Genomic DNA, 26,004 nt, shown 5'->3' with positions numbered 1-26,004 from the left:
ACTTCGGCAAAGTTTGATAGGCTGAAGGACCACCTGCAGTTCATTTCGCATATCCAGGTTCCTAACAATATAAATACTCAATGCTTTTCAGGGTTTATCATAACCCTGACAGCAATGATAAATTTATCGAAATAAATCTTTGATAATCACAAAGATGTCAAATTTATGTTGTTAGGAAAACTAAACCAAGACGCGCTAGAAAACTTTTTTTATAAAATTAGGGCTAGTCAGGGGGTAAATACTCATCCATCGGCCTATGATATTAAATTCATAGTCGCTCGTCTTATCTCAATGAAAATATTGAGACGCAGATTTAATAATAAAGGCTCAAACTGCGAAGACGATGACGACCTGAATCTTGATTGGAATATCAGCGAGGAAGATCATAACTCCCTCGATGATTCCGATCAACATGCCGTTGATATAGTTGACATTCCCGATGAGCACTTTGCAGAAACCGAAGAAAATACTGCGGAGCTTCAAGTACAGCGGTATTACACTGGATACTCGATATACCAAAAACTTCTCTGCAAGTCCAGATGCGATAACTGTGCAAAAGAGCTGTTGAAGACTCAAGGAGATTTAAATAAGCACTCCGAGTCTTTAATTCGCTCTAAGAATAAAGATTGCACCGATCTGCGACTAATAAATCCGACTGACAGAGTTTTCGAAATTTGTCAGATACAGATGAAGTGGTATAAAGAGCTATTCGGAAAATATGCGCATTACTATGGAGTTCGAGAGCTCATCGAGATGATAGCACTAAAAACGTTTTTCCAGAATGGTTTTTAGAAGCTGGCGAATGCTTGGTCCACCGACAACAACTGTTAAAGTCCTTAGTAACAGTGTTGTTGTATAAAAATGCGAAATGGCTGGCTGAAGAAAAGAGGCAAGATAATGTGCAACGCCGAAAAATACGTAAACAAAAAAAATTAAATATATAAGAAATAGGGATTATGGTGCACTTATTTTAATCTAAAATTCTATTGATTGAAGGCAATAGGTATTAGGTGTGTTTTTTTGTGTAAGTAATGTATCATATACATACATATTTAATACAAATTTATTAATATTTTATACATTTTTCTTCCACATTGATGTTCTTCTATTCAGCTCTTCTTTGTATATTTTCAGGTGTAAATAAGTTTAATTTAGAAGGTTTAAGTAGTTAAAAATGTATTTAAATTATATGTAGAAATTAGTTATAATTAGTTTTAGTTGTGGTGTAGTTTTTCTAGTTTTATTGCACATGAGCCTAGTTTTATAAAACAGGTGAATTATTGATTAAATCTATGTAAATAGAAAAAATCGTGTGAGAATTTGTGGTTGAAGAGGAGGCAAATTCGCAAATCGTGTGCAATTAAAAATATTTTTTTGTTTTATCGTTACAATATAAATAACAAAATTACTTATATGCATTTGTTTTTTTTTTTATTTTCAGTGTTTTCTATTTTTCCATTTCAGATTTTTATTTAGATTAATATAATTAAGAAATACCTATAAGTATAATTTACTATTATTTTAATTAAATAATAAATTAATTAATAAAATATGAATAAAAAAAAATTAATTTATTTGCATTTAATTCGTTAAATATTTGAGGTTTTGATAATAAATAGGTATACATACAAACAATTCAATATGCCATATACTTGTATTCATAATTACAAGAATAAAAAATTCATTCCTGCATATCCATATCTACATACATAAAAACGTGAATATGTCAAGGTCTGTTTGTATGTACACACGTCATATGCTCTTCAATATGCCATATATTCAAACAAAAAGAACAAATTCATTCATACATATATCTACGCATTCAAATAACACCAACAACAAATTCATTCATATATCTACGCATTCAAATAACACCAACAACAAATTCATTCATATATCTACGCCTTCAAATAATACCAACAACAAATTCATTCATAAGAACGCGCATATTCTACAAGTTGCCCAAAAGCTGCTTCTTCATGGTGATACTAAAAATCAGAAGTTGAAGAATTTTCTGATGTTTACTCCAGAAGAGAAAAATGGCAACTTGGGTCATTGCCGATTTAATATTTTTGTTTTTTAATTTTCATATATGGTTTTAAATTATAATTTAATATACTACATATGGTTTTAAATTATAAAATTTATCTAAAATTGCCATTTATATGAAATCCTTTATTACTTCTATATATTCAAGGCAAACTACATATAGTGCTTGTATATGTTTACTTATTATCATTCTTTAATAGTTTGTCGATTTTGCCCATTTTATCTACAAACGACGTTATGAAAATGCAGACCAATCGTTAATCGTAGCATTTCAAAAGAGCATAAGTCAATTTTCAACAGCAAAGCCCTGCAAAAAGGACAAACGAGACAACATAGCCGATCGACATTGTCGTAAAATTGTCGATTGAAACAAATTTTGTCAACTCCGCCACGATGCGCAAAATTCGGCGTCAATATGTATGCGAGCTCATATGTATATATGTATGTTTGTCGACAAAATCGTCATTTGGTTACTTTCAACAACACAAAGTCTGCGCGAACTCGCCGTTATTTCGTTGGCTTGCCACTATACACAGAGGCGTTCTAACTGAGGACTCTTAGTATATTATTATGTTGCTTAATTTGTATTGAAAAATACTGATGCATTTATGAATTATTTTCGTACTATAATATATATTATATATATATATAAATACACATAAACTCATACCTATAATCGTTTTTAAACTAAATTCGATAAATAAAATATATATCTGAAATAATTATGTGGCAGTGCGCCCCAATCCCTCCTTGCCAGCGATCGTTCAACTCGCAAAAAGCAAAAAGTGTTGACAAAAGTCATTGCTTGTGCGGGGCAAGAAGAAGCAAGCATCTGCGTACGTGTATTTAAGAATGTATGTGTGATTATCACATTTGTGTAAATACGCATAATAAGGAAATATTCAATAAACCTAAACATATGAACATATTCTCCTGATGTATTTTAATTATATCAGGAAGTTAAATATGCTATTAATGTAATTGAATTATGATATGCTTAGATTTCAATTAATAAAATAAAAAAATTAAATTAAATTTTAATTTTATGTATTTTACGATTCGAACGTATATGCTCGTATTCGGAATGAGCTTAACTCCTTCGCGCTTACGACCTAAGCCACCACAAAAGTGGAAACGCGGCCGCTTAGCCACCGTTTTATTGATACCCTTTCCTCAATAAGCAATTGCTCACGCAACGCACATACATAAGTTTGAAAAATAGCCTATTAAAAGTTTATTTTATTATAAATTCTGGGGTTTTTGCCAGTAATCCTCCTTTTTAATTCAAAAGGCTTTTCACAATTTTAATTTTTGTCATATCATTGAAATTGAAAACATAAATCTAAATAGGTATGCGCAACGATTTTTCATTCAGGAATAATCGTTGTGTCTATTTATAGCATTTCGCACATTGCGTGGTGTATTTTTCTTTTTCGAAGTTATATTTTTCGATGTTTCCTCATCTGGAACTACAAATTAGTACTCAAAAAGTTTTCAGTTAACATTTGCTCCTTCTCTATTCATCAACATTCTCTGGTAATATGTATGCCAAACTGGGAATATTTATATGCCATTTGAAATATTTTCCTTTTTATTGAACTATTATTTTTATTTTTTGAATTATTTTATGTTAATTACTTTTTACTTCATTATGGGAAATATATCAAAATACTTTTAAATTATTACTAATAAAGTATTTTGATATATTTTTTAAAATAATTCATGTACTTGACACCATAATCGAGTCACAAAACTGCTGTTTACAGCTGTTCATAAAAATAGCAGTGAGTAATGAAAACAGTGGAATTATTTGAAAAAAACATTGTTGAACTCCAAAAAACTATTTTAATTTGTTTGCTTGGGTTAGTACTTAGTCGTGTACCCATTATTTTTTATTACGGCCTGGCATCTGCGAGGCACACAATCCACCAAGTCCTGGCAGCGCTTGACAGGGATCCGCTCCCATGATTTTTGAACAACCTCCCAAAGCTATGATCGAGATGTTAAATTTGCATTTGCAACATATCGTTTATCACATCTCCTCATATGTTTTCAATTGGATTTAAATCCGGAGACTGCGCAGGCCATGACATAAGTTCGATCCGCTTTCATGCCATCCAGCTTTTGACCAGTTTGCTTGTATGTTTGGGGTCGTTATCTTGTTGAAACGTCCATTTTAGTGGCATTTCCAAATTGGCATAAGGAAACATAACATTTTCTAATATGTTAACATATACAGATCGATCCATGATCCCATCAATCATGAATATAGGGCCCACTCCACTGTAAGAAAAACATGCCCATACTATAATACTCAATCCGCCGTGTTTAACTGCGTTCAAAGTGTACCTAGGATCATACTCTGTGTTAGGGGGACGTCTGACATATTGTCTGGAGCCCTTTCCACAAATAACACAATTTTACTTTCGTCACTCCATAAAATATTTCGCCACTTTGTAATGGGCCAATTAAGGTGACTTTTGGCGAACTCCAAGCGTGCTTTGACATGTCTGGTGGCTAACAGTGGAACCTTTCGTGGATGGCACGCTTTGAGATTTTGTTATTTAAGACGTCGCCGAATAGTAACGCCACTAACATTCAAGTTTAAGTCATTTTTTATCTTCCTGGACGATGCAAAAGGCTGCGCCCTGCTATATCGCACAATAGATCGGGCCTCATGAGGCGTGGCTTTACGTTGGATACCACGATTTTCAGGCATTTTTTAAAGTTTAAAGCATTATGAATCATTTAAGCTGAACATCCACATATTTCTTGGATGTCTTTATATGTTTTTCCCAGGTTTCTTAGTTGCACTATAATATTTCTTTTTTCAGGCGTACAATGTTTGCCCCTGCCCACTAAGTTAAAAAATATAAATTTATTTTAGTGTTTTCTATTGTTAATAATAGTCACTAACACAAAACCACTTACTTTTTATCAATTAAACGTCTTAACAAAATTTTTTTGGCTTATCATAATACGCACTGCTATTTTAATGAACAGCCAAAGACTGGTGCTTCTAGCAAAAAGGGTTGTTCAATTGCTTAAATCTTGCAAATCTAACGGGATTTTTTCGTTTCTTCCTTATACACATTCCATTCTACAACAACAATGCCACCACAAAAGTGGAAACGCGGCCACTTAGCCACCGTTTTATTGTTATCCTTTGCTCAATAAGCAATTACTCACGCAACGCACATACATAAGTTGGAAAAATTGCCTATTAAATTCTTATGTTATTATGAATTCTGGGGTTATTACCGACAATACACATTTTTAGTTCAGAAAGCTTTTCATAGTTATAAATTTGTCATATCATAGAAATTGAAAACATAAATCTAAATGATAATAAATCGATGTGTCTATTTATAGCATTTCGCACATTGAATGGTGTATATTTCTTTTTCGAAGTTATATTTTTCGATGTTCCCTCATCTGGAATTACAAATTAGTACTCAAAAAGAGTTCATTTAACATTTTCTCTCTCTTATAATATGCCAAACTGGGCATATTGATATGCCATTTGAAATATATTCCCTTTTATTGAACTATTATTTATTATTTTTAAATTATTTTATGTTATTTCATTTTTACTTTATTATGAGAAATATATCAAAATACTTTTAAATTCTTACTAATAAAGTATTTTGATATATTTCTTAAAATAATTCATGTACTTCGCACTATTATGGAGTCATAAAAGTACAGAATTGTGTTTTACCGTTGGCATTTTGATATCATGTGTAAATGTAAAGAAATATGAAATAAAAATATTTGTAAATTTGTCTACAAACAACATATGTATGTAGATATGTACACTCATTACTTCTTGTGAAATCTCCGTTGACACGGTCAACCAATAACCGGAGCTTACGTTTTTTGCTTTTATGTCAAAAGTCAATCTGTCCAAGGACTGAAGCGACGACAAAACGTCACAACATGCTGTTGATAGAAAATCCGAGATGTACCGAAAAATAAACGAACGTTCGCCGATTGTCACCGCTTCCCTTGCCGCTCTAACAGCTTTGCCCACAAATCATCGTAAATATGTATGTTTATATATGAGCATGCATACATATTGACGAAGATTTTTGCGACTCACGGAAAAATATTTTAAAATTGTAAAATATTTTAAACCGAATAAAAATTATATTATCTACTGCGCAAAATAATTTTTCACTTCTGATAGCGTTTCAGTCATAACTGACAATTTTCAGCTATGACGGATTTATGGTCAGCAATGATTCAGAAACAACAAAACAAACAAACAAAAAAAAAACAAGGATCTTAAGAAAATGATAGAAACGTTGTTCTGCGCGCTGACAAAAATTTTTCTGCTTTGACTGTCATATTACGCATCAGATGACCGTCACTGTTCTTGTAGGGTACATAACAAATGTAAACAAATAGATGTGTGAACTGTCAATAAAAACTCATCGAAAACACACAATGTCGTTCAGAACGACTTTGGTTCCACAATCCACAAATTTTTTCAAGAGGATTTCAATTCGGTGCGAACATAGTATAGCAGAGAATGTAATTGAATATTCATTAACATTCTCTGATACAGTATACAATCCGCTAATATTTATATACCCTATACAAGTATATGTACATACGGTACAACCAGAGAATGTAAATGAATAGAGAAGGAGAATATGTTAGCTGTTCTAAAATGTTAATTACAATGAGGGAACATCGAAGACGCGCAAGTTCGAAAATAAAATGTCACCACAATTATCAATTTACGCAACGAACTACACCACTCTATAAGCAAAATGTATATATGTACATACATATGCACAGATGTTCTCTGATATGCGCATAGACAAAAATTGAAATAATAAAAACGAAAATAATTGACTTCCGACAAGAAAATATAAATAATGAGGGAAATAATATGAAAATAGAATTAAAATATCATTTGATAAAAAAGAGCTATACAAATAAAAAAAGAGTATAAAAAAATATCTGATAGGATTTGAACTAAGGCAAAATATTTCACGTTGCAATAAAGAAGTCTGCTATAGAAGCAGCACCACAGACAACATTCGAGCATTTTTGTCTAATCTGTGAACTCAAACAGCTATTGTTGTTTACTTGCTTCAATGTTCATATGTTTATATGTGAATATTCTTGAAATTGCCTTCCTTCATTCGCATGTCCAAATATATTTGCATATATGTACACATATGTACATATGCGTATGTATGTTCCTCATTATGTCTTTCGTAAAAAATCAAACATTCGCGCAAGTGACAAAAAAACGTGGACGCACCATCATCGGCCAATAATATTCAAGCAAACTCCCGGCATATTTTCTAAGTATTTCATATTACAACGACAACAAATTCATTCATAATATATACACTAAGCACACTCCATGTAGTACTTTTATATGTTTACTTATTATCATTATTTCATAGTTTGTCGATTTATCCCATTTTATCTAAATGCGAAGCTATGAAAATGCAGCCCGATCGGTAATCAATTTCAAAAGAGCATAAGTCAACTTTCAATTGTAAACCACTGCAAAAAGGACAAACGAGACAACATAGCCGATCGACATTGTCGTAAAATTGTCGATTTAAACAAATTTTGTCAACTCCGCCAGATGCGCAAAATTCGGCGTCAATATGTATGCGAGCTCATCTGTATATATGTATGTTTGTCGACAAAGTCGTCATTTGGTTTTTTTCAACAACACAATGTCTGCGCGTACTCGCCGTTATTTCGTTGGCTTGCCACCATGCACATAGGCGTGTCAAGTGAGGGCTCATAATATATTATTATGTTGCTTAATGAGTATTGAAAAATACTGATGCATAAATGACTTATTTTCGTAATATAATAATAATAATCGTAAAAATATAAATACAAATAAATGCATACCTATAATCGTTTTTAAACTAAATTCGATAAATAAAATATATATCTGAAATAATTATGTGGCAGTGCGCCCCTGACCCCTTCTTGCTTGCGATCGTTCAACTTGTTTCTCGCAAAAAGAAAAAGTGTTGACAAAAGTCATTGCTTTTGCAAGGCAAGAAGAAGCTAGCATCAGCGTACGTGTATTTAAGAATGTATGTGTGATTATCACATTTGTGTAAATACGCATAATAAGGAAATACTCAATAAACCTAAACATATGAACATATTTTCTTGATATATTTTATTTATTATTATATTAATGTAATTGAATTATGATATGCTTAGATTCCAATTTTTAAAATAAAAAAATTAAATAAAATTTTATTTACATGAGTTTTAGGATTCAAACGTATAGGCTCGTATTCGGATTGTGCTTAACCCCTTCCCGCTTACGACCTCAGCCACCACAAAAGTCGAAACGCGGCCGCTTAGCCATCCTTTTATTGTTATCCTCACGCAACGCACATACATAAGTTGGAAAAATTGCCTATAAAATGGTTATTTTATTATAAACTCTGGGGTTTTTGCCGGTAATACAGCTTTTTAATTCAGAAGGCTTTTCATAATTATAAATTTTGTCATTTCATAGAAATTGAAAACATAAATCTAAATAGGTATGCGCAACAATATTTCAGTTAGGAATATTCGTTGTGTCTATTTATAGCATTTTTTCTTTTTCTAAGTTATATTTTTCGATGTTCCCTCATGTGGAATTACAAATTAGTACTCAAAAAGATTTCATTTAACATTTGCTCCTTCTCTATTCATTAACATTCTCTGGTACAACTATAAGAAAACCAATCGGAACATTTCGCATAAATACGGTTCGGTAAATAAAACGCGGATTATTTAATAAAAATCATTGTAGGGCTACAAAGCTTTTTTTGTAGCCGCGCAAATATCGAAAAATCGAAATATTTAAGCGAAGTTGTAACAGCGATAAAATACAAAGGGCCGAGTAATGATGCTATGTGTGGTCAGTTATTAGACTAACTTAATTTGCAAAATTCTTCTCCTTAAATAATATTCTAAGCAATATTGCAATACCGTTCATTACATAATTTTCGCGAAGTACATAGTTTCGTTTTCTATTAGTGCATATACCTATACATAAGTATGTAAGTTATATAAAAACAATTCATAAAAGGAGAATACCCGAGTTAAAAATTTAATATATTCCTCCTTCGTATATAATGTAGTTATTAACAAAAGCGAAATATAAAACAAGTAAGGAAGGGCTGAGCTCGGATGTAACCGAACATTGTATACTCTAGCAAAGTCAAATGGTATACCCGTTTGAGATTTCTTTGTGGATTGACTGATATTCTCGATAGAAGGTCAACTATATTCACTGGGGTTCACGTATTTAGTACTTAGGGGATTGAACAGTTTCGGTTCGATTTAGACAATTTTTGGTCACAAGGTGGCATACTTTAAACGTATTATTCACGCAAAGTTTTGCCCCGATATAGTCATTGTTGCTTGATATGCATAGTGGAAAGTGAAAAAAGCAGATGGAATTGAAAATGGTGTTATATGGGGAAATAGGCATGATTGTAGTCCGATTTCGCCCATTTTCGCACTATAACATAGAGATATGAGAAGAATGTACCGAATTTGGCTGAAATCGGTTAAGCAGATCTCAAGATATGGGGTTTCACCTAAAAGTGGGCTGTACTACGCCCACTGTCTAATTTTTAACGCGGTTCCTATAAAGTCATCTCCTACCAACGCGGAGATAAAATTTAATGTCTCTGGCGTGTTTCGTGCTTGATGTATAGCTTTTAGTAGTTTTTGACAGTACCGTTATGTGGGGATTGGGCGGGGTTGTCACCCGATTTCACCCAGTTTTAAACTGTCGATAGAGGTGCTTAAAACATTTGTTTTCAGTGAAATTTGTTATTATACTTAGCTTTATACAACCTTATATCTAACTCGATTAGTTTTAGGTGATACAAACAATAGTTAGGTGAACAAAACTATTAAACTCTGTAGCAACATGTTGCGAGAGTATAAAAATAAAGAAATGAAACTTGAAAACATAAATATTTTAGCTGAACGAATGAAAGTTTTTAAACATCATTCATTTTTATGGTACATACTTGTAATTTTGTTAATAATGTACATAATTTATAGGATTGTAAAATTTAAAAAATCTTATAAAACTTCTAAATTAAAAGAAATTTGGAATCTCAAAAAATATCATATAACGCTATTTTGGATAAAATAAATAACCTATCGAAAAATGATATTTAATCGGGGACGATTCATCTTAGAGAGGGCGAGTTAACGGCAGCAACTCCACACAGTTCCTTTACGCTAATTATAAACAAAACTGGTTCTTTGCACTTAGCAATAATACAGCTTCTTAATAAGCATTTTTTCTTATTTAAGTAATCAATATTCTTTTTCATTAAGCTAAGACCACCCACAAAATGTAAACAATAAAGCCATTTACTGAATAAGCGAATAATGGAACTGACACTTACAAGTATTGTAAGAATTAAGCAAATAAGAAATTTGTATAAATAAGAGTAAATTGAAATAAAGAGATCAGTTATCCATCAGGATCACTCAAACTATCATATTTAAATTCTTCCGCGCGTTTGCGGAAAACTATATTTTTTTAACACTTCCTAAACGAAGGAAGTTAATTGGCGCCCAACAACGTGGGGCATGTGTTGTTAAGTGATATCCTAGAAAAAGAAAGAAATACCAGAGAATGCTAATGAATAGAGAACGCAGAAAACGTCAATGAATAGAGAAGGAGCAAATATTAGCTGTTCTAAAATGTTAATTACGATGAGGGAACATCGAAAACGCACAAATTCGAAAATAATATTTCACCATCCTGTCAATTTACGCAACGAACTACAGCACTCTCTAAGCAAAATGTATATACATACATATGCACAGATGTTCTTTGGTATGCGTATAAACAAAAATTTAAATAATAAAAACGAAAGAAATGGATTTCTGACAAGAAAATATAAATAATGAGGGAAATAATATGAAAATAGAACTAAAATATCATTTAATAAAAAAGGGTTATAAAAATAAAAAAAGAGTATATAAAAATATCTGATAGGCTTTAAACTTAGGCAAAATATTTCACATTGCAATAAAGAAGTGTGCTATAGATGCAGCACCACAGACGATATTCGAGCAATTTTGTCTAATCTGTGAACTCAAACAGCTATTGTTGTTTACTTGCTTCAAATGTTCATATGTCTATATGTGAATATTCTTGAAATTGCCTTCCTTCATTCGCATGTCCAAATATATTTGCATATATGTACACATACGTACTTATGTATGTATGTTCCTCATTATGACTTTCGTAAAAAATCAAACATTCGCGCAAGAGACAAAAAAACGTGGACGCACTATCATCGGCCAATAATATTCAAGCAAACTCCCGGCATATTTTCTAAGTATTTCATATTACAACGACAACAAATTCATTCATAAGGAACGTGCGTCTGCTTCAAAGCAAAGTGCGTTCATTCATAATTATGCGCCGCTCTATTTTTTCTGTGCGCCTGGTAAACCACATTTGGTTTTCATATAGAATTCCTACCGCAAATGCGCGAAAATAAAAATGAATGAAATTGAATTTGAATGTCTTCAGTAAAATTGCGCAACCCGCCGTTACGTCGTTGGCTTGTCACCATGCACATAGGCGTGTCAAGTGAGGGCTCATAATATATTAATATGTTGCTTAATATGTATTGAAATATACTGATGCATTTATGAATTATTTTCGTAATATAATAATAATATACGTAAAAATATAAATACACATAAATTCATACCTATAATCGTTTTTAAACTGAATTCGATAAATAAAATATATATCTGAAATAATTATGTGGCGGTGCGCCCCAATCCCTCCTGGCCAACAATCGTTCAACTCGCAAAAAGCAAACAGTGTAGAGAAAAGTCTTTGTTGTGCGCGGCAAGAAGAAGCAAGAATTTAAGAATGTATATGTGATTATCACATTTGTGTAAATACGCATAATAAGGAAATATTCAATAAACCTAAACATATGAACATATTTTCCTGATATATTTTAATTATATCAGGAAGTAAAATATGTATGTTATTAAAGTAATTGAATTATGATGTGCTTAGACTCCAATTAATAAAATAAAAAAATTTATTTAAATATAATTTACATGAGTTTTAGGATTCGAACTTATATGCTCGCATTCGGAATGAGATTGATGATTAACTCCTTCACGCTTACGACCCAAGCCACCACAAAAGTCGAAACCTGCGGCTACCGTTGTTGTTATCCTTTCCTCAATAAGCAATTACTCACGCAACGCACATACATAAGTTGGAAAAATTGCCTATTAAATTCTTATTTTATTATGAATTCTGGGGTTTTTACCGATAATACAGATTTTTAATTCAGAAAGCTTTTCATAGTTACAAATTTGTCATATCATAGAAATTGAAAACATAAATCTAAATGATAATAAATCGTTGTATCTATTTATAGCATTTCGCACATTGCGTGGTGTATATTTCTTTTTCGAAGTTATATTTTTCGATGTTCCCTCATCTGGAATTACAAATTAGTACTCAAAATGAGTTCATTTAACATTTGCTCCTTCTCTATTCATTTACGTTCTCTTATAATATGTATGCCAAACTGGGAATATTGATATGCCATTTGAAATACATATATTCTCTTTTATTGAACTATTATTTATTATTTTTAAATTATTTTATGTTAATTCATTTTTACTTTATTATAATAACCCAACGATTACCCTCCTCCCGCCCAACCGACGCGAGGGGCGCAATCCGCATACGTGCGGAATTAGCCGAGTCAGAAAAGGCAAGAGAGTTTTTTAAGTGTTGAGATCTAAAACTGCTCAGCTACAGAAACAAAAATTTCAACAGCTAAGATCTAAAGTTACAATATAATAAATTGTTACATATTCATTTATTAAGAGAAAACAATAAAGTCTTTTTAATTTTGAAAAGTGAGTCAGATAAGTCAAATGTGCTGGAATGAGAATTAAAATCATGACATATACGGCGAAATGGCTCGTTTAGTTCAAAATTTGATCTACAGGATTTTAGCAGTAAAGGTCTAAACTGCCTCGAAAGGCGAACCGGGATATTAAATTTAATTTCAGACAGGAGAAAAGAACTGCAAACAGTTCCATTCAAAAGTTTCACTAAGAATATTATGCTAAGCATTTCCCTACGACTAGAAAGTGTAGGTAGATTAATAAGTTTTAAACGACTAGTGTATGGAGGTAGACTTACCCTAGCATCCCATCAGAAATGCGCTAAGGCGAAAAGTAAACATTGTTTTTGAACCGACTCTTACTTGTCAAAATGGATTTGGTAGCTAGGGTTCCATACCACAGAGCCATATTCCAATATAGGTCTAACCAAAGTTGTATAAAGTGTTTTAGTAATATACGGATCTCTAAATTCTTTAGACCAACGTTTAACAAAACTGAGGACAGCTTTTGCTTTCAAGACCATGGTATCAATATGAAGACTGAAATTAAGCTTAGGGTCCATATTAACTCCCAAATCAACATAGTTTAAAACTTGCTCTAGAATATGGTGTTTTATTACATAAGAAGAGGGGTGCACAGATCTACGGGAAAAGCACATCGTCTTACATTTATTGAGATTCAATGGCAAATCATTTCTATCACACCATGCAACCAAATTGTTTAAGTCTGTTTGCAACAGACACCTTTCCTCAGTTGAAGTGTATGATTTAAAAAGCTTTAAATCGTCAGCGTATAATAGAATTTTTGAGAATTCTATTACTGAAGAGATATCGTTAATAAACAACAAGAACAGAATCGGGCCAAGATGACTACCTTGCGGAACACCAGCAGAAACATTAATTGTATCTGAAGGTGTATTCTCAAATATCACTCGTTGTGTTCTATTATAAAGATAGGAAGATACCCATTGAAGGAATCTTGGCTGAAAGCCCAGCAGATCAAGTTTATGTATGAGAATCGAGATATTTACTTTATCGAAAGCTTTGCTAAAGTCTGTGTATATAACATCCGTATGCTTATGTTCCCTAAAACCCAATGATACATGGTTTACAAATTCAAGTAAGTTTGTTATAGTCGAGTTCCCTTTACGAAATCCATGCTGAGATGAGGAAATTAACGGAGAAATCGAAAAGGTTATATGGTCAGTGATGATAGTTTCAAAAAGTTTAGGTATAACTGATAGTTTTGCGATACCTCTATAGTTTTCAATGTTGTATCTAAATCCACTTTTATGCAAAGGGATCATAAATGACTGTTTCCATATTGAAGGAAATATACCGTGTTTAAGAGAGGAATTAAATATCCTTGTCAAAGGCAAGTAAATATATTTGGCACTATTTTTTAGGAAGCATGAGGGTATCATGTCTGGGCCATAACTAAAAGATGGTTTTAACTTATTTAAATTAAATAGGACGTCTTCTTCAGAAATAATTGGAGCGTTAATTAAAGTATTCGAACACAGCACTTGCTGATAAGAAAAAGTTTTGGAAGAATTATTACAGTAGTTTGACTTGAAAAATTCTGCAAACATATTGGATATAATATCATTGTCACTTGAAATGATAGATTTGTATTTCATCGCGGACGGAAATTTGGAAATCCTGCGTTTGGAGTTGACGAAATCATAAAACGATTTTGGATTACTTACAATATTTTTTTTTACTTTATTTAAGCAATTATTATAACATTTTTTGTTTAGGTCAAAATATTGTCGACGCAATAGAGAATATTTAGAATAGTCGACAAGTGAACCGGTTTTTTTAAAATGTTTAAAGGCTCGAGTTTTTCTGTTTTTCAATTTATATAACTCTTTCGAAAACCACAGACTTATACTTTTGCTTTTATTAACAGTTACTATTGGAACATACTTTTCAAATAATTTCATAATAATGTTATTAAAATGAGAGACACTCAATTCAATGTCACCATTATAATTAGGCCATGTTATTGTAGAAAGTTCTGTATTTAATTTTTTTAAATTAGCTTTTGCAAAGTTAAACCGAGTATAGAAGCACGAAGTTTGATGATTATTATCCCGTACAATGCCTGAGATTTCGACAGATATTTCCAAAGCAGGATGATATGAGTCCTCTGGTAGAACTAGAGGATTACTCTGAATAACGGAACACTTTGCAGAGGTATCAACGTATACTAAATCTAAGCATTTACCAAATTTATTCGGAATCAAATTAATTTGGTTCAGACCCAACTCGGATATTTTTTCGGAAAACTCATTAAGACATGACCGATTGCAAATCGGCACGATATAGTCATCGAAAGGTTTCCACGAAGCACACGGTAAATTGACATCACCTAATACAATTATTGAATCTGCATTATTTGCCATCGAGGTAGCACTATTTATTAAAGAAGCATGCTGCATGTATACAGATAAGTCCGAATGGGGTGGTATATAAGATAGGGTTAAATAAATAAAGCAACTATTAACGTATACTCTAATACATTTAAATTCAAATGAGTCGGTCCCTGGAACAAGAATATTTTCAGATGGGATAGAGGAATGCACGGCAAATAGAACACCTCCACCGATTCTGTTCAGTCGATCACATCTAAAAATTTGAAATTCGCTGTTTAAAATCTCATTATCAAAAATGTGAGGTTTTAACCAAGTTTCTGTAAATCCAATTATATGGAAATTAAAATTGGAACTGTTCAAATACAACTCAGTTAATTTTGTATTAAGACCTCTAACATTTTGATAATAAATGCTTAGCGAATTTCTACCAATCAGTTTTTTATATCGGTGGTTGCTTTTGGTAATTTAACAATGTTTTCCTCAGTTTGACTTCTAAGTTTAGGTTTAAATTCGCGTACAAAAGTCCCAGGTGGCCAGAATGAACTATCTAAGATCTTTTTGAATGTTTCAAGAGATACGTCTATTTTAAACGATGATATACTTCTATCATAATTGAAGTTAAATTTACGTATATTGATATCATCGATTTTTAAACGTGACGAAATGTAAGATTTAATGGCCTCCACCAAGGTATCTTTGGCAAGTCTCGAAATAAATATAGACTTTTTAGGTGGAATAACTATCAAGTTATTAACTACTAAGTTAATAGGGCTAGCCTCTGGAATTGTGAGACACTTATTACTATTAGATAGAGCTTTTGGGGAATTGAGCTCTTTGGAAGTTGACGGCTTATCACCTTAAGGGCAAGGAGAAGAGAGATTTATTAGGTCATTGGGAGGAGACGTTCTTTTCTGAACAGAAGAACTAAGTGTTACTTCATCGGAAGGACGTTTACGCTTAGGAGCAGGTTTAGAGGATTCGTGAGAATCATTCAGGCACTTAAAAGATTTGAACAATTTTTCATAGTGCCTAAATTTTTCAGTGAGGGTTACAAGATCACGACCGATTTCGTTAAAGCCATTGCGTGTCTCCCTATAAACTTTAAATAGATCGATTTCAATAGATCTACAATTTAAACAGGACCAAAGCAATCCCTTACAGTCGATAATAGAATCTAAGATTCTACCAGTCAGTCCAGCACATTTAATATGGGCAAGCCCATCACAAAGCCAGCATGAAACGTAGCGATCTGACTCGCCTTTAATAATACAATTGGGGAAGTTACAAGACATAATAAACCACAAGAATGAAGATCAAATAAAAGAGTAGGTAGAACAAAATTTAATAGATAAATAATAAATTAGTGTGTTAATAAAATATTAATAATAATAAATTCAATTAAGAACAATTTTTTTTTATCAAAGTTTAAAACCAAGACAATTTGAAGAAGCAATATAGCGAGCAGTTTTAGAAGCACTGTAACAAATAAAAAGCTAAACGCAACACAGCTGTGAATAAAGAAGTAAATAAGATAAACAAAGTGAGAAAATAGAATAATATGAAACAAAAGGCTGACTCGGCACCAAAAATTGGAAAGTTTAAACTTTTTAATACTTTTTAATACCGCACAAAACAGAACATTTAATACTTATCATGAAACTGAGAGTTTAATCACTAAAAATTTGTATTAACACGGTAATAAAAATCAATTAAACTTCAAGAATTTTTTTAAATAAAAACACAAATGTACACAGCTATAAAATTACAGCTTAAGAGCTTGAAGTGTTGCTTCTTATGAGAAATATATCATACTTTATATACTTTTAAATTCTTACTAATAAAGTATTTAGATATATTTCTTAAAATAATTCATGTACTTCGCACTATTATGGAGTCATAAAAGTACAAAATTGTGTTTTGCCGTCGGCATTTTGGGAATCATGTGTAGATGTAAAGAAATATGAAATAACCAGTAAGGAAGGGCTAAGTTCGGATGTAACCGAACATTTTATACTCTCGCAAAGGCAAATGGTATACTCGTTTGAGATTTCTTTGTGGATTGACTGATATTTTCGGTAGAAGGTCAACTATAGGCACTGGGTTCCACATATTTAGTACTTAGGGGTTTGAACAGTTTTGGTTCGATTTAGACAATTTTTGGCCGCAAGGTGGCATACTTTAATTGCATTATTCACGCAAAGTTTTACCCCGATATAATCATTGTTACCTGATTTGCATAGTGGAAAGTGAAAGAATCAGATGGAATTGAAATAGGCACTGGGGTCCACATATTTAGTACTTAGGGGTTTGAACAGTTTATGTTCAATTTAGATAATTTTTGGTCATAAGGTGGCATACTTTTAAGCCGATATAATCATTGTTGCTTGATTAGCATACTGGAAAGTGAAAAAATCAGATGGAATTTAAAATGATGTTTTATGGGAAATAGGCGTGGTTGTAATCCGATTTCGCCCGTTTTCGCACTATGACATAGAAACATGAAAAGAACGTTATGCACCGAATTTGGTTGAAATCGGTTGAGCAGATCTCAAGATATGGGTTTTCACCTAAAAGTGGGCTGTGCCACGCCCACTGACTAATTTTGAACGCGGTTCCTATTAAGTCATCTTATACCATCTCAGAGATAAAATTTAATGTCTCTGGCGTGTTTAGTGCTTGATTTATCGCGCTTTTAGTAGTTTTTAACAGTACCGTTATATGGGGAGTGGGCGGAGTTGCCACCCGATTTCAATTATTTTCACACCGTCAATAGAAGTGCTAAAAACATTTGCTTCTGGTGAATTTTGTTATTATAGCATTAGCGGTTTAGGAGATATGTACATTAAACCTATTAGAGGCGGGACCACGCCCACTTTTTAAAAAAAAGTTTTAACTGCAGATGCCCCTCCCTAATGTGATCCTGTGTACCAAATAACAGTCTTGTATCTTATTGCGGAGCTTAGTTATGGCAAGCTATTTGTTTTTGATTAATGGCGTTTTGTGGGCGTGGCAGTGGTCCGATTACGCCCATCTGCAATACCAACCGTCTCACGGTACCAAGAAACACGTCTACCAAGTTTCATAAAGATATCTCAATTTTTACTCAAGTTAGAGCTTGCACGGACGGACGGACGGACGGACGGACAGACAGTCACCCGGATTGCAAGTCGTCTCTTCATCCTGATCATTTATATATATATAACCCTATATCTAACTCGATTAGTTTTAGGTGATACAAACAACCGTTAGGTGAACAAAACTATTATACTCTGTAGCAACAGGTTGCGAGAGTATAAAAATATTTGTAAATTTGTCTACAAACAACATATGTATGTAGATATGAACACTCATTACTTCATGTGAAATCTCCGTTGACACGGTCAACCAATGATCGAAGCTCACGCTTTTTGCTTTTATTAGAAAGAGTCAATCTGTCGAAGGGCTGACGCGACGGCAAAGCGTCACAACATTGTGTTGTTGGTAGAAAATCCGAGATGTGCCGAAAATACGCGAACACTCGCCGATTGTCACCGCTTCCCTTGCCGCTCTAAAAGCTTTGTCAACAATTCATCGTAAATATGTATGTCAATATATGAGCATGCATACATAGTGACGCAGATTTTTGCGAGTCACGGAAAAATATTTTAGAATTGTAAATATTTTAAATCGACAATAGCTTTGTAGCCACTTTTGTCCCTTTTTCCTGTGCTTTGTGGGCTTGCAGGGTTGTCACTTTTCCCTTCTAGACGGAACACAAAAAAGCGAAAAGAAGCTTGTTGGCAAGCGCATGCTCGGGGAGATGTGTAAGGCGTTTGCTTTTATGAATGAAACGACTTAGCTTAATGCACGTGCGCCAGCGTTCATGAATGAAAATGTTGTTGTTGTGTGATATACTACAAATTTAGGATTTGTGAATTTGGCTGCCATATTGATTTCTGACGCTGCTCATGCTATTTGAGAGAATTGTTGTTTTGTACAACACTGTTTGTATTTTTTCAATTGGCTCACATAATAACATTTGTACGCATATATATGTATATATGTATGTAGATTTGCGTATGCATTACTTATTATTATTACAGTGCGCGCACATGTATTTATTGATAAGTGATAATATCAGAGAACGTAAATGAATAGAGAAGGAGCAAATGTTAAATGAAATCTTTTTGAGTACTGATTTGTAATTCCAGATGAGGGAACATCGAAAAATATATCTTAAAAAAAGAACAAGTAAGGAAGGGCTAAGTTCGGATGTAACCGAACATTTTATACTCTCGCAAAGTCAAATGGTATACTCGTTTGAGATTTCTTTGTGGATTGACTGATATTTTCGGTAGAAGGTCAACTATAGGCACTGGGGTCCACATATTTAGTACTTAGGGGTTTGAACAGTTTTGGTTCGATTTAGACAATTTTTGGCCGCAAGGTGGCATACTTTAATTGCATTATTCACGCAAAGTTTTACCCCGATATAATCATTGTTACCTGATTTGCATAGTGGAAAGTGAAAGAATCAGATGGAATTGAAAATAGTGTTACATGGGAAGTAAGCGTGGTTGTAGTCTGATTTCGCCCATTTTCGCACTATGACATAGAAACATGAAAAGAACGTTATGCACCGAATTTGGTTGAAATCGGTTGAGCAGATCTCAAGATATGGGTTTTCACCTAAAAGTGGGCTGTGCCACGCCCACTGAATAATTTTGAACGCGGTTCCTATAAAGCCAATTTATACCATCTCAGAGATAAAATTTAATGTCTCTGGCGTGTTTAGTGCTTGATTTATCGCGCTTTTAGTAGTTTTTAACAGTACCGTTATATGGGGAGTGGGCGGAGTTGCCACCCGATTTCAACTATTTTCACACCGTCAATAAAAGTGCTAAAAACATTTGGTTCTAGTGAATTTTGTTATTATAGCGTTAGCGGTTTAGGAGATTTGCACATTAAACCTATTAGAGGCGGGACCACGCCCAATTTTTAAAAAAAAGTTTTAACTGCAGATGCCCCTTCCTAATGTTATCCTGTGTACCAAATAACAGTCTTGTATCTTATTGCGGAGCTTAGTTATGGCAAGTTATTTGTTTTTGATTAATGTTGTTTTGTGGGCGTGGCAGTGGTCCGATTACGCCCATCTGCAATACCAACCGTCTCACGGTACCAAGAAACATGTCTACCAAGTTTCATAAAGATATCTCAATTTTTAGTCAAGTTAGAGCTTGCACGGACGGACGGACGGACGGACGGACAGACAGTCACCCGGATTTCAACTCGTCTCTTCATCCTGATCATTTATATATATATAACCCTATATCTAACTCGATTAGGTTTAGGTGATACAAACAACCGTTAGGTGAACAAAACTATTATACTCTGTAGCAACAGGTTGCGAGAGTATAAAAATACACCACACAATATGCGAAAAGGATAACAATGGAACGGTGGCTATGCGGCCGCGTTTCCACTTTGGGGTGGCTGAGGTCGTAAGCCGGAAGGGGTTAAGTACAATCCGAATACGAACTTATACGTTCGAATCCTAAAACTTATGAAACTGAAATTTTATTTAATTTTTTATTTTATTAATTGGAATCTAAGCATATCATAACTCAACTACATTAATAGCATATTTTACTTCCTGATATAATTAAAATATATCAGGAAAATATGTTCATATGTGTAGGTTTATTGAATATTTCCTTATTATGCGTATTTACACAAATGTGATAATCACACATACATTCTTAAATACACGTACGCTGATGCTAGCTTCTTCTTGCCTTGCAAAAGCAATGACTTTTGTCAACACTTTTTGCTTTTTGCGAGAAACAAGTTGAACGATCGCAAGCAAGAAGGGGTCAGGGGCGCTCTGCCACATAATTATTTCAGATATATATTTTATTTATCGAATGTAGTTTAAAAACGATTATAGGTATGCATTTATTTGTATTTATATTTTTACGATTATTATTATTATATTACGAAAATAAGTCATTTATGCATCAGTATTTTTCAATACTCATTAAGCAACATAATATAATAATATATTATGAGCCCTCACTTGACACGCCTATGTGCATGGTGGCAAGCCAACGAAATAGCGGCGAGTTCGCGCAGACATTGTGTTGTTGAAAAAAACCAAATGACGACTTTGTCGACAAACATGCATATATACAGATGAGCTCGCATACATATTGACGCCGAATTTTGCGCATCTGGCGGAGTTGACAAAATTTGTTTCAATCGACAATTTTACGACAATGTCGATCGGCTATGTTGTCTCGTTTGTCCTTTTTGCAGTGGTTTGCTATTGAAAGTTGACTTATGCTCTTTTGAAATATTGCGATTACCGATCGGGCTGCATTTTCATAGCTTCGCATTTAGATAAAATGGGATAAATCGACAAACTATGAAATAATGATAATAAGTAAACATATAAAAATACTACATGGAGTGTGCTTAGTCACAGAATATTAATGAATAGAGAAGGAGCAAATGGCTGGCTTAGTGTATATATTATCAGAGAATGTTGATGAATAGAGAAGGAGCAAATGTTAGCAGTACTAAAATGTTAATTACGATGGAGGTACATCGAAAACGCGCAAATTGGAAAATAAAATTTCACCACAACTATCAGGGTACGAAACGAACTACACCACTCTATAAGCAAAATGTATATACATACATATGCACAGATGTTCATTGGTATGCGCATAAACAAAAATTGAAATAATAAAAACGAAAGTAATTGACCTCCGAGAAGAAAATATAAATTATGAGGGAAATAATACTATAATAGAATTCAAATATCATTTAATAAAAAAGAGTTATAAAAATAAAAAATAGTATAATATATAAAAATATGATAGGATTTGAACTTAGGCAAAACATTTCATTGCAATAAGGAAGTGTGCTATACAAGCAGCACCACAGACGATATTAGAACATATTTGTCTAATCTGTGAACTCAAACAGCTATTGTTGTTTACTTGCTTCAATGTTCATATGTCTATATGTGAATATTCTTGAAATTGCCTTCCTTCATTCGCATGTCCAAATATATTTGCATATATGTAGACATATGTACATATGTATGTCCATCAATATGTCTTTCGCAAAAAATCAAACACTCGCGCAAGTGACAAAAAAAACGTAGACGCACCATCATCGGCCAATAATATTCAAGCGAACTCGCGGCTTATTTTCTAAGTATTTCATATTACAACGACAACAAATTCATTCATAAGGAACGTGCGCTGCTTCAAAGCAAAGTGCGTTCGTTCATAACTCTGCGCCGCGCTATTTTTTCTGTGCGCCTGGTAAACCACATTTGGTTTTTATATAGAATTCCTACCGCAAATGCGCGAAAATAAAAATGAATGAAATTGAATTTGAATGTCTTCAGTAAAATTGAAGAATCAGCAAAATTTCAATTTTACAATTTGTATCACTGAAAATCCTACCATCCCCCTCGCGTTTGCATAATGCAAAGAAGCTGGGGCCTCCTTTTGCTCCTTCTCTATTCATTTACGTTCTCTGATATTATGAATGAATTTGTTGTCGTTGTAATATGAAATACTTAGAAAATATGCCGGGAGTTTGCTTGAATATTATTGGCCGATGATGGTCCACGTTTTTTTGTCACTTGCGCGAATGTTTGATTTTTTACGATAGACATAATGAGGAACATACATACATATGTACATATTGGTACATATATGCAAATATATTTGGACATGTGAATGAAGGAAGGCAATTTCAAGAATATTCACATATAGCCATATGAACATTGAAGCAAGTAAACAACAATAGCTGTTTGATTTCACAGATTAGACATAATTGCTCGAATATCGTCTGTGGTGCTGCATCTATAGCACACTTCTTTATTGCAATGTGAAATATTTTGCCTTGGTTCAAATCCTATCAGATATTTTTATATACTCTTTTTTTATTTGTATAGCTCTTTTTTATCAAATGATATTTTAATTCTATTTTCATATTATTTCCCTCATTATTTATATTTTCTTGTCGGAAGTCAATTTCTTTCGTTTTTATTATTTAAATTTTTGTTTATGCGCATACCAATTAACATCTGTGCATATGTATGTATATACATTTTGCTTAGAGAGTGCTGTAGTTCGTTGCGTAAATTGACAGGATGGTGAAATATTATTTTCGAACTTGTGCGTTTTCGATGTTCCCTCATCGTAATTAACATTTTAGAACAGCTAACATTTGCTCCTTCTCTATTCATTAACATTCTCTGATAATAAGTATATAATATAATTATATTATATAATATAACATATTGATGTACATATGTATATACATTTAATATTAATTCTGTAACAATTGAAATTATTAAAAAAGTAAAATATATTTTTTTCGCATAATCTTTCGCATTTTATCAATGTAGCATTTGTGCAAAAATATCATATTTTATCAATTTTTATCATAAAAATCGTTTATATGGCAAAAAATAATCATGCATATCTGAAGTGGGATTTGTATTTTTTGTTCAAAGAATTTCATTTTTCTCTTTATGTTGGTAGATACGTATTTTGTCAGAGAAAGTTGTTATAAGGTCTCATTTATGTTGAATAACAGCAGAAAATGGTGAACTCCGTGATCGGAATTTTTCAACTTTGTTAGCCGTTCAATCGAGCATCATACAAAATTAGATTTGCACCTTCTCGTTCTTCTAAGTTCTCTGGTTCACCACCAAAAGAGAGACCCTCCGGTTTATAACACAAACTCAATTTTGCGATTCTGACTGCAGACCCTCCAGAATAAAAGAGTTTCCTTTCCTAGAAAGGATCAAAAAATTATAAAAAAAACAAGTAGGGAAGGGCTAAGTTCGGATGTAACCGAACATTTTATACTCTCGGAAAGTCAAGTGGTATACTCGTTTGAGATTTCTTTATATATTTTAAAAACTAGAAGTAGGAGCTGTTGCCTTAGTTATTTTCGTTCACAGTGAAATTAATTTAAGCAATTTGTATACTAAATTTACCCAAATCATAAGAAATCGTTGTATAGGCTTATAATTGAATTTATATAGAATGAATTACAACAGTATTGAGGAGTATGAAAAGAAATCGTTTTTGGACAATGAATAACATTTTTTATTTATTATATCGATATTATTATACATGTTTCGTTTAAAAATAATAAATATTAACAATTTTAAAAATTATATTATTATATTAATTTGTAGATAATATTTACAATATTTAACATAAATTTTTATAGAGATTCTTATACATATATCCAAATTATATTTATTTTTTCCTTATACTATTTAATTTCTTTCATATATTTATAAAATACAATAATGTCTTATATAAAAGCAAATTATACTAATTTAAATTTTCTTAATTATATTTTTTACATATTTTTCTTAAAATTGTATTAAAAACTACTGTCAAAATTGCTATACCATTCCAATTCGATTATATTTGAAAAAATGAAGAACTATTGCACTAAGTCTGAAAACTTAAATTCGAAATAGGACACAAATACTATTATGCGTCCTGAATAAATTTTCTTTACAGCCTTTGATTCTATAGAGCTAGCAATACTATGCTTTGCATATATAATATTATAATGCCCCGTTTATTTCTGTAGCTTGTTTCCGTGCTATCTATAATCAGCTCGATAATTGGAGTAAATCCTGGTATATCAAAACTTTCGCAAGGATAACTCCAAGTTTCTACAAAACATAAAATATCTGAAGATAGCATCAAACAGTCGCTTTTTATATCATTATTGTGAGCGTGAAGACTCTGAACATTATGGAACAAAATTTGATGTCCTGATGTTCGGGAAATCATAAAATTGAAACTTGTTGTCAGAGCTTTATTTGTGTTCAATTACCTCAGTTCCCTAAATACAGGATCGGATTTAGAAAATTTGTTAGGAGGAATAAAATGATGGCTTTTTTGATCGTTCTATCAAACCAACAGAAGGTTCCAAAAGTTTAATCCACAGAATTGTTGGAAAAGAACAATGGAAATCAGTTTGCATAAATTGTCCAGCTGCCCCAATAACCAAGCCATTACACGTGTTTTTATTTACTGTAATCATATATTTTTCGGAGGTTTTTAGTGTCAATTCATAGGGCAGTCCCTGCGTTACAGAAGTTTTGAAAAGTTTAACTCTTTCCAAAATATTCTCATTTTCATTTATACCAATTCCTTTAACTGAGTCTTTTGCAGTTGAAAGGAAAGCTTCTGTTGGGATTCGACTGAGCTTAAGGGCATTGAAATTATTTGTCTCTTCATTGGACCAAAATAAATGTATGGCATCATCGGGAATTTCTTCGAAATTAACTACTCGAGTTTCAATGAGTGATATGTCCTCATTTGTCATAGTACCAGATGCCACATGATTTAATGCAATTGCAAAGGCCTGATCCTCCCGTTATCCCATTATTTCTGTTAATTCAAAGTATTTAAATAACTCCCACAAAGAAGAACCAACTTAAGTGCTGTATGCATCATTGGGATTAGGAGAGAATATCCACCTATCTCCAACAGGTGAGAGTTGCTTCAAATCACCAAACACGATGATCGGTATACCACCGAAGAGGCTGTTTGTTTTGAAAATATGTTTTAATATCGCATCAACAGAGCTAAACAACGAGCACCTACCATCGATATTTC

The 26,004-nt window shown here is 32.7% G+C and overlaps 1 pseudogene; it reads left to right on the top strand.

Moving 5' to 3' along the window:
* Positions 1–291: 291 nt before the first annotated feature.
* Positions 292–26,004, top strand: part of LOC138856009 (uncharacterized) — a 61,084-nt pseudogene continuing 35,371 nt past the window's right edge.

The sequence above is a fragment of the Bactrocera oleae genome, chromosome 2, assembly GCF_042242935.1.
Source record: "Bactrocera oleae isolate idBacOlea1 chromosome 2, idBacOlea1, whole genome shotgun sequence".
NCBI lineage: Eukaryota > Metazoa > Arthropoda > Insecta > Diptera > Tephritidae > Bactrocera > Bactrocera oleae.
Note: the sequence above shows the minus strand (reverse complement) of the source record. Positions and strands in the feature narration are given on the sequence as shown.